The following is a 12,803-nucleotide window of genomic DNA, read 5'->3' on the forward strand; positions in this document are numbered from 1 at the left end:
AACAATTACCGCATCAGTCCTGTTGACACATCCAGCACCCCCCGCTGCGTGATTGCACGAGATGGGGCGGTATGGGCATCAAGAATCAACCAGTTATTCTACAGGCACGCTGACATGGATCTGACAGTCAGTAGTTGAACCGAGTTTCATCTTCAAAGACCACAAAATGCATTTCAGTGTGCTAGCTGAGTGTGGATCCACACGTTGAAAGATTTTGTTGCTTGTAGGCTAGTGTGAGTGGTTAAGGTGTTTCCGGTAATCTCTTCCCGACAGTTCATGGTGACACTCTGCTTGTAATCTCTTCCTCGATTTCAGCTGTTGTCAACCATCTGCTCGTCAATCAGGCAAACAATTGTACAGGGTGGCCCACTGGTCGTGACCGGGCCAAATATCTCGCGAAATAAGCGTCAAACGAAAAAACTACAAAGAACGAAACTTGTCTAGCTTGAAGGGGGAAACCAGATGGCGCTATGCTTGGCCCGCTAGATCGCGCTGCCATAAGTCAAACGGATATCACCTGCGTTTTTTAAAATAGAAACCACCATCAACAATATTTCGACTGGGGGCTCTCCGCCTAAGTACTTCTGATCTTTTAGCTAGTTTTGACGTGGTGTCTCTTTTTACAAAGGTACCTCTTGCAGACTCCTTGGCACCGATTGGCAATAAGTTTCAGGTGGGAATCACTGCTTTGTTTCGCCACGCTCTCTCCTCAACATATTTTATGTTCAACCAAGAATATTTTGAACAGATTGACGGCGTCGCCATGGGTAGCCCCTGGTCTCCCTTGGTGGCCAAGCTTTTTATGGAGGATTCTGAGGAGAGAGCACTTGAATGAGCAGCCCTCAAACCAACTGTTTTTTGGAGGTACGTGGATGACACTTTCGTAGTGTGGTCTCATGGAGAAGAAAAATTAATGGAGGTTTTAGATCACCTCAACTCCATTCATGAGAACATTCGGTTTACCATGGAATTCGAGAAAAATGGTTGCCTCCCTTTCTTGGATCTGCTAGTTAGACGGAAGAGTGACGGTTCTCTGGGGCATTCGGTTTATCGGAAGCCCACACATACTGATTTGTATTTAAATTCGTTCAGCTGTCATCACCCATCGCAAACAATGAGTGTACTTAAAACACTTGCACACAGAGCTGATGTAGTGTCAGATACAGATAGTTTGCCTGAAGAGCTTGCCCATCTGAAGAGGGTTTTCAAAGAGAATGGATATTCCACCCGGCAAATTAGCAAGGCACTTGCAATTAAGCCAAAGAAACAGAGAGTGGAGAAATAAGAGAGCACGCCTGCTAAAGCTTTAGCTTTTCTTCCCTTTGTTGGCAACATTTCCTTCAAAATTGTAAGAATCCTCCACGGTTTCGAAGTGAAAGTAATTTTCCGTCCACCATCGAAGATTTCCGACCTGCTGGGATCAGTGAAAGACGATCTGGTAATGCGGAAGGCGGGAATTTATAAAATACCTTGTCAATGTGGCATGTCATATGTAGGACAAACATTGCGAACAGTGAAAGAACGTTGCACTGAACATCAACGCTGTACTCGCCTTTTGCAACCCAGCAAGTCTGCAGTTGCTGAGCATTGCATTTACACTGGACACTTAATGGAGTATGACAAGACGACAATTTTGGCCACAGCAACATCCTTTTGGGACTCCGTCATAAAATAATCAGTGGAAATTCGCATGACAGACAATCTTATCAACCGTGACGATGGCTACCAGCTAGACAATGCGTAGAACCCCGTCATCTCTAAGATCTGCTCCAGACGAAGACGTCAGAGTACTCCGACGGCCGCGGCAGGTGACAACGCCGAAGGCAGCTGAGTTCTGCAGTTCCACCAGCGAGGGCGCTGCCGCCGGGCGGTGTGGTTCGTCTGTCAATACGATTTTGACGCATGCGCGGAATACTCGCTGCACGCTATATATTGCGGAACGGAGGGGATCTTCGTCAGTCTTCAACGGCTCACCTGAGGATGGCTGGCAGGTGTCCAGTCGAAATATCGTGGACGGAAGCTAACGACCACCGGCTGCAAGCCCGAAATCTTTTTGAATACTTAGTTCCCCGGGAAAAAATTTTAGATTTCACAGACACCCCCAGTTTTTATTACATATTAGTGTAGTACTTTTTTTCGCTTTCTGATAGATGGCCTTTTAATAGTCACAAACACATGGCTCACAATTTTAGACGAACAGTTGGTAACAGGTAGGTTATTTAAATTAAAATACAGAACGTAGGTACGTTTGAACATTTTATTTCGGTAGTTCCAATCTGATACACGCACTTTTGTGAACTTATCATTTCTGAGAACGCGTGCTGTTACAGCGTGATTACCTGTAAATACGACATTAATGCAATAAACTCTCAAAATCATGTCCGTCAACCTGAATGCATTTGGTAATACGTGTAACGACACTCCTCTCAACAGCGAGTAGTTCGCCTTCCGTAATGTTCGCACTTGCATTGACAATGCGCTGACGCATGTTGTCAGGCGTTGTCGGAGGATCGCGATAGCAAATATCCTTCAACTTTCCCCACAGAAAGAAATACGAGGACGTCAGGTCCGGTGAACGTGCGGGCCATGGTATGGTGCTCCGACGACCAATTCACCTGTCATGAAATATGCTATTCAATACCGCTTCAACAGCACGCGAGCTATGTGCCGGACATCCATCTTGTTGGAAGTACTTCGCCATTCTGTCATGCAGTGAAACATCTTGTAGTAACACCGGTAGAACATTACGTAGAAAATCAGCATACATTGTACCATTTAGATTGCCATCGATAAAATGGGGCCAATTATCCTTCCTCCCATACATTAACCCACCAAGGTCGCTGATGTTCCACTTGTCGCAGCCATCGTGGATTTTCCGTTGCCCAATAGCGCATATTACGCCGGTTTACGTTACCGCTGTTGGTGAATGACCCTTCGTCGCTAAATAGAACGCGTGCAAAAAGTCTGTCATCTTCTCGTAATTTCTCTTGTGCCCAGTGGCAGAACTGAACACGACGTTCAAAGCCGGTCGCCATGCAATCCATGGTGCGTATAAATCTACATCTACATCTACATCTATACTCCGCGAGCCACCTTACGGTGTGTGGTGGAGGATACTTATTGTACCACTATCTGATCCCCCCTTCCCTGTTCCATTCACGAATTGTGCGTGGGAAGAACGACTGCTTGTAAGTCTCCGTATTTGCTCTAATTTCTCGGATCTTTTCGTTGTGATCATTACGCGAGATATATGTGGGCGGTAGTAATATGTTGCCCATCTCTTCCCGGAATGTGCTTTCTCGTAATTTCGATAATAAACCTCTCCGTATTGCGTAACGCCTTTCTTGAAGTGTCCGCCACTGGAGCTTGTTCAGCATCTCCGTAACGCTCTCGCGCTGACTAAATGTCCCCATGACGAATCGCGCTGCTTTTCGCTGGATCATGTCTATCTCTTCTATTAATCCAACCTGGTAAGGGTCCCATACTGATGAGCAATACTCAAGAATCGGACGAACAAGCGTTTTGTAAGCTACTTCTTTCGTCGATGAGTCACATTTTCTTAGAATTCTTCCTATGAATCTCAACCTGGCGCCTGCTTTTCCCACTATTTGTTTTATGTGATCATTCCACTTCAGATCGCTCCGGATAGTAACTTCTAAGTATTTTACGGTCGTTACCGCTTCCAATGATTTACCACCTATGGCATAATCGTACTGGAATGGATTTCTGCCCCTATGTATGCGCATTATATTACATTTATCTACGTTTAGGGAAAGCTGCCAGCTGTCGCACCATGCATTAATCCTCTGCAGGTCCTCCTGGAGTACGTACGAGTCTTCTGATGTTGCTACTTTCTTGTAGACAACCGTGTCATCTGCAAATAGCCTCACGGAGCTACCGATGTTGTCAACTAAGTCATTTATGTATATTGTAAACAATAAAGGTCCTATCACGCTTCCCTGCGGTACTCCCGAAATTACCTCTACATCTGCAGATTTTGAACCGTTAAGAATGACATGTTGTGTTCTTTCTTCTAGGAAATCCTGAATCCAATCACAAACCTGGTCCGATATTCCGTAAGCTCGTATTTTTTTCACTAAACGTAAGTGCGGAACCGTATCAAATGCCTTCCTGAAGTCCAGGAATACGGCATCAATCTGCTCGCCAGTGTCTACGGCACTGTGAATTTCTTGGGCAAATAGGGCGAGCTGAGTTTCACATGATCTCTGTTTGCGGAATCCATGTTGGTTATGATGAAGGAGATTTGTATTATCTAAGAACGTCATAATACGAGAACACAAAACATGTTCCATTATTCTACAACAGATTGACGTAAGCGAAATAGGCCTATAATTATTCGCATCTGATTTATGACCCTTCTTGAAAATGGGAACGACCTGCGCTTTCTTCCAGTCGCTAGGTACTTTACGTTCTTCCAGCGATCTACGATAAATTGCTGATAGAAAGGGGGCAAGTTCTTTAGCATAATCACTGTAGAATCTTAAGGGTATCTCGTCTGGTCCGGATGCTTTTCCGCTACTAAGTGATAGCAGTTGTTTTTCAATTCCGATATCGTTTATTTCAATATTTTCCATTTTGGCGTCCGTGCGACGGCTGAAGTCAGGGACCGTGTTACGATTTTCCGCAGTGAAACAGTTTCGGAACACTGAATTCAGTATTTCTGCCGTTCTTCGGTCGTCCTCTGTTTCGGTGCCATCGTGGTCAACGAGTGACTGAATAGGGGATTTAGATCCGCTTACCGATTTTACATATGACCAAAACTTTTTAGGGTTCTTGTTTAGATTGTTTGCCAATGTTTTATGTTCGAATTCGTTGAATGCTTCTCTCATTGCTCTCTTTACGCTCTTTTTCGCTTCGTTCAGCTTTTCCTTATCAGCTATGATTCGACTACTCTTAAATACATAAGGTCACGTTTTTATATTTCTTTACCAACAACCGCTCATGCGGCTGCAGATGACATGATGTACGCAAATAAAAACGGGAACAGGAAAATGCAGAAAACATGCCGGAGACAGCGGTAACAATCGCAAAAAACATGCTGTAACGTACAGTAAAGAAGATATTATGAAGTTTTTCCAGAAAACAATGTTTTCAACCGAACAGGCATGTAACAATATTTTGCAATGCAATATTTGTCGCTGAAACTAGTTTGGGAATAAATAGGTAAATAAATAACAAAAGTGTTTTGCTTCAAACAGGACCCACAATCCCATACTGTTGTTTGTGGCACTATTCGTTGTTCTGTTAATTCACTAGCCACACAAACGTATTAAAAATTGGATATCTACATACATATGGGATCAGAAGGTAATCAATGCATTTTAACATATGTTGTTTTCACATTTTTCTAATGAAACCAAAATCCGTGAATTTCACGTGACAATGAAGCAGTGACAAGTTGTACACCGAAACTGCACTGCATGGGTGTGGTCGCATCCCTAACTCAGTCTGCGGGTCGTTGTTTGAGACCATTGCAGTCCTCACCCTTAGCGTACAGCTGATGTTACCTGTATGTTTGGAAAAGCCTCTGTATCAGACTATTCCTTCCATGTTTCCAGTCTCCTTTGGCAGTCAGTGGATGTGCTCCACAAGCCTAATTTGGCATGCAGTACTTACGTAGCCATCAGAATTAAAGCTAGCTCCGAACTGTCTTCCGCTTCTTAATCACCTGTGTTTCATCTCTGCGTGAGCACGTATCTTCACAACCCCAACACCAGTAAGCACTGAGATATGTCAGGTAACCCACACGACTGTACTGGTTATGTTCAAAAATGGTTCAAATGGCTCTGAGCACTATGCGACTTAACTTCTGAGGTCATCAGTCGCCTAGAACTTAGAACTAATTAAACCTAACTTGTAAGGTGTCAGGCAAATCCAACACCTTCCAAGAAAACCCTGACATGGTAAGCGAATCCAGTAGTATGTCACATAGCTCCGAATAAATAGTGACATTAAATTATGCAAAGTACTACGAGTAATGAGTCAGCAAATGGAATACCACAGACTCACACAAGAATGCCTAAATGCATGTCACACCTTCCCACCGTGAGACAGACGCAGTTCCGAGGGGAGAAACGAGAACAGAAGCCGAGAGCAGAACCGTGTTAAGCTGGAAAGCCCTACGATAAGGGACGGACGCCCACGTCGCCAGCTAACCGCTAGGACCACACCCCAGCTGTAAGTTTTAGCGTGAGACTTTTTCGCGTCTCTGTTACGTCAGGACCACCCCCCAGCCCATGTTAAAAGATAGAGCCCTCCAGAAGAACAGTATAGATCTTACGATAACGTTATAAGGACCACACCAGCTGCAAGTTTTAGCGTGAGACTGTTTCGTGTCTCTATTACGTTGCAAACTTTAAAAACATTGCCCCACCACGAAAAGTATAACGTTTCTCATTGGATAGACAGAATTTTTGTAGGCAGAGCTTAAGGTTAACATTGAGACCCTGATTGATCAGATGAAAACACAGCCAGATAGTTTTTTTTAAACCAACATCGGTAAATTGTAGTAAGGAGAAGTTAGGAAGGAGTTGCTTCCGAGACGGCGAGGTGAGCGGAGCTGTGCTGTCCGCCACCCCCTGACGAACACCGACAAGGTAATGAACGCACGCGATGTCGCATAACAGCGCATAAAACTTCACTCAGAACTGCAGAAGTCTCATCTGTTACACCCCCTTTTTGTGTAATACTAGTGTCGATCGTCAATTAAAGCTCATGGTGTTCACATTTGCCACTTGAAATAAAAATCTGAAACGCTATGATTCTTCTGCTATATAGTTATTGAGAAGCCAGATCAGCCACTCTAATTTACGACAAATTAAATAAGTAATTAAAAATAATTGAGGGTCACTGTAGACCATTTTGATAATGTTCTCTCTTGTGAAACTTAATTTATACATAGATTATAGATGTGATATGGCATAGGTCATCCTTCGATCCATTGTAGAACTTGGAAACCCATTCAGGGAATATTCGTTCACATTTTTGTTGAACGCAGTTGGTTTTTACCATCCTGTATTAAAACATTTCCTTTTATCAATAGTGCAATTCATAAACGATGTTTTGTGAGTAGAATAAAATTTCCAATGGTAAGCTTAACTGCTTTTTCGACGTTATTTTACCAGCTAACTAAAAATAGGAAAGCCCTGAACCCCTTCGACTAAATTTAGTTGGTATTAAGATTCTTTTACATCATCGCTAGTCTCACTGAACTCTTCTGAACTCTACATGTCATGTGTTGTCTGGCACTCCTTACTAGCAACAGGTCCCAGGTTCAAACTAGTCAATTCCCTAAAAAACACTCTCAGAGCGTCGTTGCGCGAAAGTGGCAGGGAGACACGATATAGAACAAACAGACACCACGCAGAATGTTAGAAACTAACCTAAGGACAGCACACACATCCATGCCCGAGGCAGGATTCGAACCTGCGACCGTAGCGGCCGCCCGGTTCCATACAGTAGCGCCTAGAACTTGTAGCAGTGCTGTAAATGATTACCGTGTCAGAAAGAGTGACACAGGTAACCGTACATAGTGCAAAAATTTTTCTGACGGAACTGTGAGTTGCAGCAGAAAGCAGCTCATGTCTTTCCCTCACGACTCCCATCAGGCACTTAGCACGTGCGACAGCTAGAGACCCTGCCACCATGGCATGTGGTTTGCCAGGCCCTTCCAGCGCAGAATCAGCTAGTACAAGACATTATAAGTTGTTATCCTCGTGAAAGCAACGCTGATAGTTTTATTTAAATCCAAGCATGGTCACAAATCCAAATGAATTGCCCGGGGGTGGATTCTGATTGTGAAAGTCTGCAGTCAAATCAGTCCTGGCCAGTTTGCTCTAGTCCTCTACAAAAATTCTTCTGACCAATACACTCAGTTTGAGTACCTGGTGCCTTTATTACTGCCCAACCAAATATGGCCTCCTAGTCGCCTTGATTTCCAAATGCGGGAGAGTCCCTGTCAAAATCTCCCACAACTGTCGCCCAGTTAGTTTTCTTTTTGCGACTTTAATGTCTGGGCGGGAGAGCCAACCCATGTCGCTCAGTTGGTGGTGATGGGTTCACTCACCTTGTGGTGATTTTCTTCTTCGGCAGTCACGTCCTCACACCTTCCCTATTAAAAACGAATGATTTTCTTCTACTTGGAAATAAATCGTAGAACCAGTAGCATTATACGAATACAAAGGGTGCAACTTGTAGTTTTCTGTCTCAGGGTAACTGAGCGATTAATTGAAAGGTAATTTGGGACTGGAAACTTCACTAAATTGGCGCTTAAGATCTTCTGGGTTGTCAGGCCGTGTGTTATTTCTTGTGGTGTCTACAGTACATTGAGCGCCGTAGGAGACCAGTGTCTTCTCTTATGAAGAGGGAGCTTTCCCGCACTTGTACTGGACAAGTAGCACTATGAGGTAAAAACATTTTCGTCTTCCAGTGGTGGGCCATCGGCATTGGATAGTAAGCGAAGTTTTCCCACGTTAATTCCAAAGAATGGTGTTACTTGCTAAAACGCCTGTGGGTACCAAAGGTGGGCTAAAGTCATTGGTTGGAAATGGGTTTTCCCAGAAATTATGCTGGAGAAACGTTATTGGTTAAAATTCCTCCTGCCGCTATCAGTGGCTCATCATCATCGCCTAGAAGCGAACAGGGCAGAAAATGAGAGAGGGCATCTTCATCCAAAATACAGTAGTTGTTTTTGTGGTCTTCAGTCCAGAGACTGGTTTGATGCAGCTCTCCATGCTACTCTATCCTGTGCAAGCTTCTTCATCTTCCAGTGCCTACTGCAACCTACATCTTTATCTGTTTAGTGTATTCATCTCTTGGTCTCCCTCAACGATATTTACCCTTCACGCTGGCCTCACATACTAAATTGATGATCCCTTGATGTCTCAGAACATGTCCTACCAACCGATCACTTCTTCTAGTCAAGTTCTGCCACAAATTTCTCTTCTTTCCAATCCTATTCAATACCTCCTCATTAGTTATGTGATCTACCCATCTAATTTTCAGCATTCTTCTGTAGCACCACATTTCGAAAGCTTCCATTCTCTTTTTGTCTAAACTATTTATTGTCCACGTTTCCCTTCCATACATGGCTACACTCCATACAAATACTTTCAGAAACGACTTCCTGACACTTAAATCTATACTCGATGTTAACAAATTTCTCTTCTTCAGAAACGCTTTCCTTGCCTTTGCCAGTCTACATTTTATATCCTCTCTACTTTGACCATCATCAGTTATTTTGCTCCCCAAATAGCGAAACTCATTTACTACTTTAAGCGTCTCATTTTCTAATCTAATTCCCGCAGCATCACCCGATTTAATTCGACAATACTCCACTATCCTAGTTTTGCTTTTGTTGATGTTCATCTTATATCCTTTTTTCAAGACACTGTCCATTCCGTGCAGCTGCTCTTGCAGGTCCTTTGCTATCTCTGACAGAATTACAATGTCTCGGCTAACCTCAAAGTTTTTATTTCTTCTCCATGGATTTTACTTCCTGCTCCAAATTTTTCTTTTGTTTCCTTTACTGCTTGCTGAATATACAGATTGAATAACTTCGGGGATAGGCTACAACCCTGTCTCACTACCTTCAAACCACTGCTTCCCTTTCATGCCCCTCGACTCTTATAACTGCCATCTGGTTTCTGAACAAATTGTAAATAGCCTTTCGCTCCATGTATTTTACGCCTGCCACCTTCAGAATTTGAAAGATAGTATTCCAGTCAAAATTGTCAAAAGATTTCTCTAAGTCTACAAATGTTAGAAACGTAGGTTTGCCTTTCCTTAATCTATTTTCTAAGATAAATCGTAGGGTCAGTATTGCCTCTCGTGTTCTAACATTTCTATGGAATCTAAACTGATCTTCCCCGAGGTCGGATTCTACCAGTTTTTCCACTCGTCTGTAAAGAATTCGTGTTAGTGTTTTGCAGCCGTGGCTTATTAAACTGATAGTTCAGTAATTTTTACATCTGTCAACACCTACTTTCTTTGGGATTGGAATTATTATATTCTTCTGAGGGTATTTCACCTGTCTCATACATCTTACTCACTAGATGTATACTTTCGTTAGGCCTTGCTCTCCCAAGACTGTCAGTAGTTCTAATGGAATGTTGTCTACTCCTGGGACCTTGTTTCGACTTAGGTCTTTCAGTGCTCTGTCAAACTCTTCACGCAGTATCATATCTCCCATTTCATCTTCATCTATATTCTCTTCCATTTCCATAATATTGTCTTCAAGAACATCGTCCTTGTATAGACCCTCTATATACTACTTCCACTTTTCTGCTTTCCCTTCTTTGCTTAGAACTGGGTTTCCATCTGAGCCCTTGATATTCATGCAAGTGGTGCTATTTTCTCCAAAGGTCTCTTTAATTTTCCTGTATCCAGTATCTATCTTACCCCTAGTCATATGCGTCTCTACATCCTTACATTTGTCCTCTAGCCTTCCATGCTTAGCCATTTTGCACTTCCTGTCGATCACATTTTTGAGACGTTTGTATTCCTTTTTGCCTGCTTCATTTACTGCATTTTTATATTTTATCCTTTCATCAATTAAATGCAATATCTCTTCTGTTACCCAAGATTTTCTATTACCCTTCATCTTTTTACCTACTTGATCCTCTGCTACCTTCACTGTTTCATCTCTCAAACCTACCCAGTCTTCTTCTACTGTCTTTCTTTCCCCCATTCTTGTCAATCGTTCCCTAATGCTCTCCCTGAAGCCCTTTACAACCTCTGGTTCTTTCAGTTTATCCAGGTCCCCATCTGCTAAAATTCCCACCTTTTTGCAGTTTCTTCAGTTTTAATCTTCAGTTCATAACCAATAGATTGTGGTCAGAGTTCACATCTGCCGACGGAAGTGTCTTACAATTTAAAACTTGGTTCCTGAATCACTGTCTTACCATTCTAGAGACCATCCAGTATCTCCAGGCTTCTTCCATGTATACAACCTTCTTTTATGATTCTTGAACCAAGTGTTAGCTATGATTAAGTTATGCTCCGTGGAAAATTCTACCAGGCGCCTTCCTCTTTCATTCCTTACTCCCATTCCACATTCATCTAGTACGTTTCCTTCTCTTCCTTTTCCTACTATCGAGTTCCAGTCACCCAAGACTAGAATTTTCGTCTGCCTTCACTATCTGAATAATTTCTTTTATCTCATCATACATTTCATCAATCTCTTCGTCATCTGCGCAGCTGGTTGGCATATAAACTTGTACTACTGTGGTAGGTGTGGGCATCGGATCTATCTTGGCCACAATGATGCGTTCACTATGCTGCTTGTAGAAGCTTACCCGCATTCCTATTTTCCTATTCATTATTAAACCTACTCCTGCATTACTCCTATTTGATTTTGTATTTATAACCCTGTAATCATCTGACCAGAAGTCTTGTTCCTCCTGCCACCGAACTACACTAATTCCCACTATATCTAACTTTAACTTATCCATTTCCCTTTTTAAATTTCCTAACCTACCTGCCCGATTAAGGGATCTGACATTCCACGCTCCGATCCGTAGAACGCCAGTTTTCTCTTTGCTAATAACGAAGTCCTCCTGAGTAGTCCCCGCCCGGAGATCCGAATGGGGGACTATTTTACCTCTGGAATATTTTACCCAAGAGGACGCCACCATCATTTAGCCATACAGTAAAGCTGCATGCCCTCGGGAAAAATTACGGCTGTAGTTTCCCCTTGCTTTCAGCCGTTCATAGTACCAGCACAGCAAGGCCGTTTTGGTTAGTGTTACAAAGCCAGATCAGTCAATCATCCAGACAGTCGCCCCTGAAACTACTGAAAAGGCTGCTGCACCTCTTCAGGAACTAAAGGTTTGTTCAAATAGCTCTGAGCACTATGGGACTTAACTTCTGAGGTCATCAGTCACCTAGAATTTAGAACTACTTAAACCTAACTAACCTAAGGACATCACACACATCCATGCCCGACGCAGGATTCGAACCTGCGACCTTAGCACACGTTTGTATTGCCTCTCAACAGACACCCCTCCGTTGTGGTTGCGCCTACGGTACGGCTATCTGTATTGCTAAGGCACGGAAGCCTCTCCACCAACGGCAAGGTCCGTGGTTCGTTGGCTGCATATTTGGCTTCTAGGGCGTTGTTTGTATTGGTCGCACGCCGCTGCCGCGTCTTTACTTCCTTAATGGCGGCGAGCCAGGAAGCCTATTGCCTGAAGCCTATAGCTGTCCCCTCTGCTTAAGTTACACGAATTCTTAGAAATTTCAATCGTTTCTCGCACTTTTCACCTGTAAATGTTGGTTCCTTAGCCAGCACACGTACGTTATTGAAATCTATGTCAAGGCCACAATTTCCTCTACCGCCGATATCGTACTTTGTTTCAGCCGCGTGTGACGTTTCTTGTTGACTACTATGTTCTTTAACAGTCCTTCCCGTTTCGCCTACATACGCTTTGCCGCAGAGACACGTCGTTTCATAGACGCCCACAGTGTGGAAGCAGTCAGTTCAGAAAAAGTCTTTTACTTTGTTTTGACCGAAGAAAGTGCTCTGAATACCATTTTTCCTTAGAATTCCGCTTATGCGGTCAGTGACCCCAGAGACAAACGATAAGATAACACAGGGAGAAGGTCGTTCTTCGTCCTTTCGATCAGCATACCTAATATTTCGCTTACCAGCCCCGTCTGTGGACAAACTGTCGCAGCCCTTGGCCTTCACTGCTTTCTTTGAAAAATCCAGCTCCGATTCCAAGCTGTTGTCAACACTGGTGTGGAAGGCACGAGACGACAGAATGTTGAGCACTGCTATTTGT

The sequence above is a fragment of the Schistocerca cancellata genome, chromosome 10, assembly GCF_023864275.1.
Source record: "Schistocerca cancellata isolate TAMUIC-IGC-003103 chromosome 10, iqSchCanc2.1, whole genome shotgun sequence".
In the NCBI taxonomy this organism is placed as follows: Eukaryota; Metazoa; Arthropoda; class Insecta; order Orthoptera; family Acrididae; genus Schistocerca; species Schistocerca cancellata.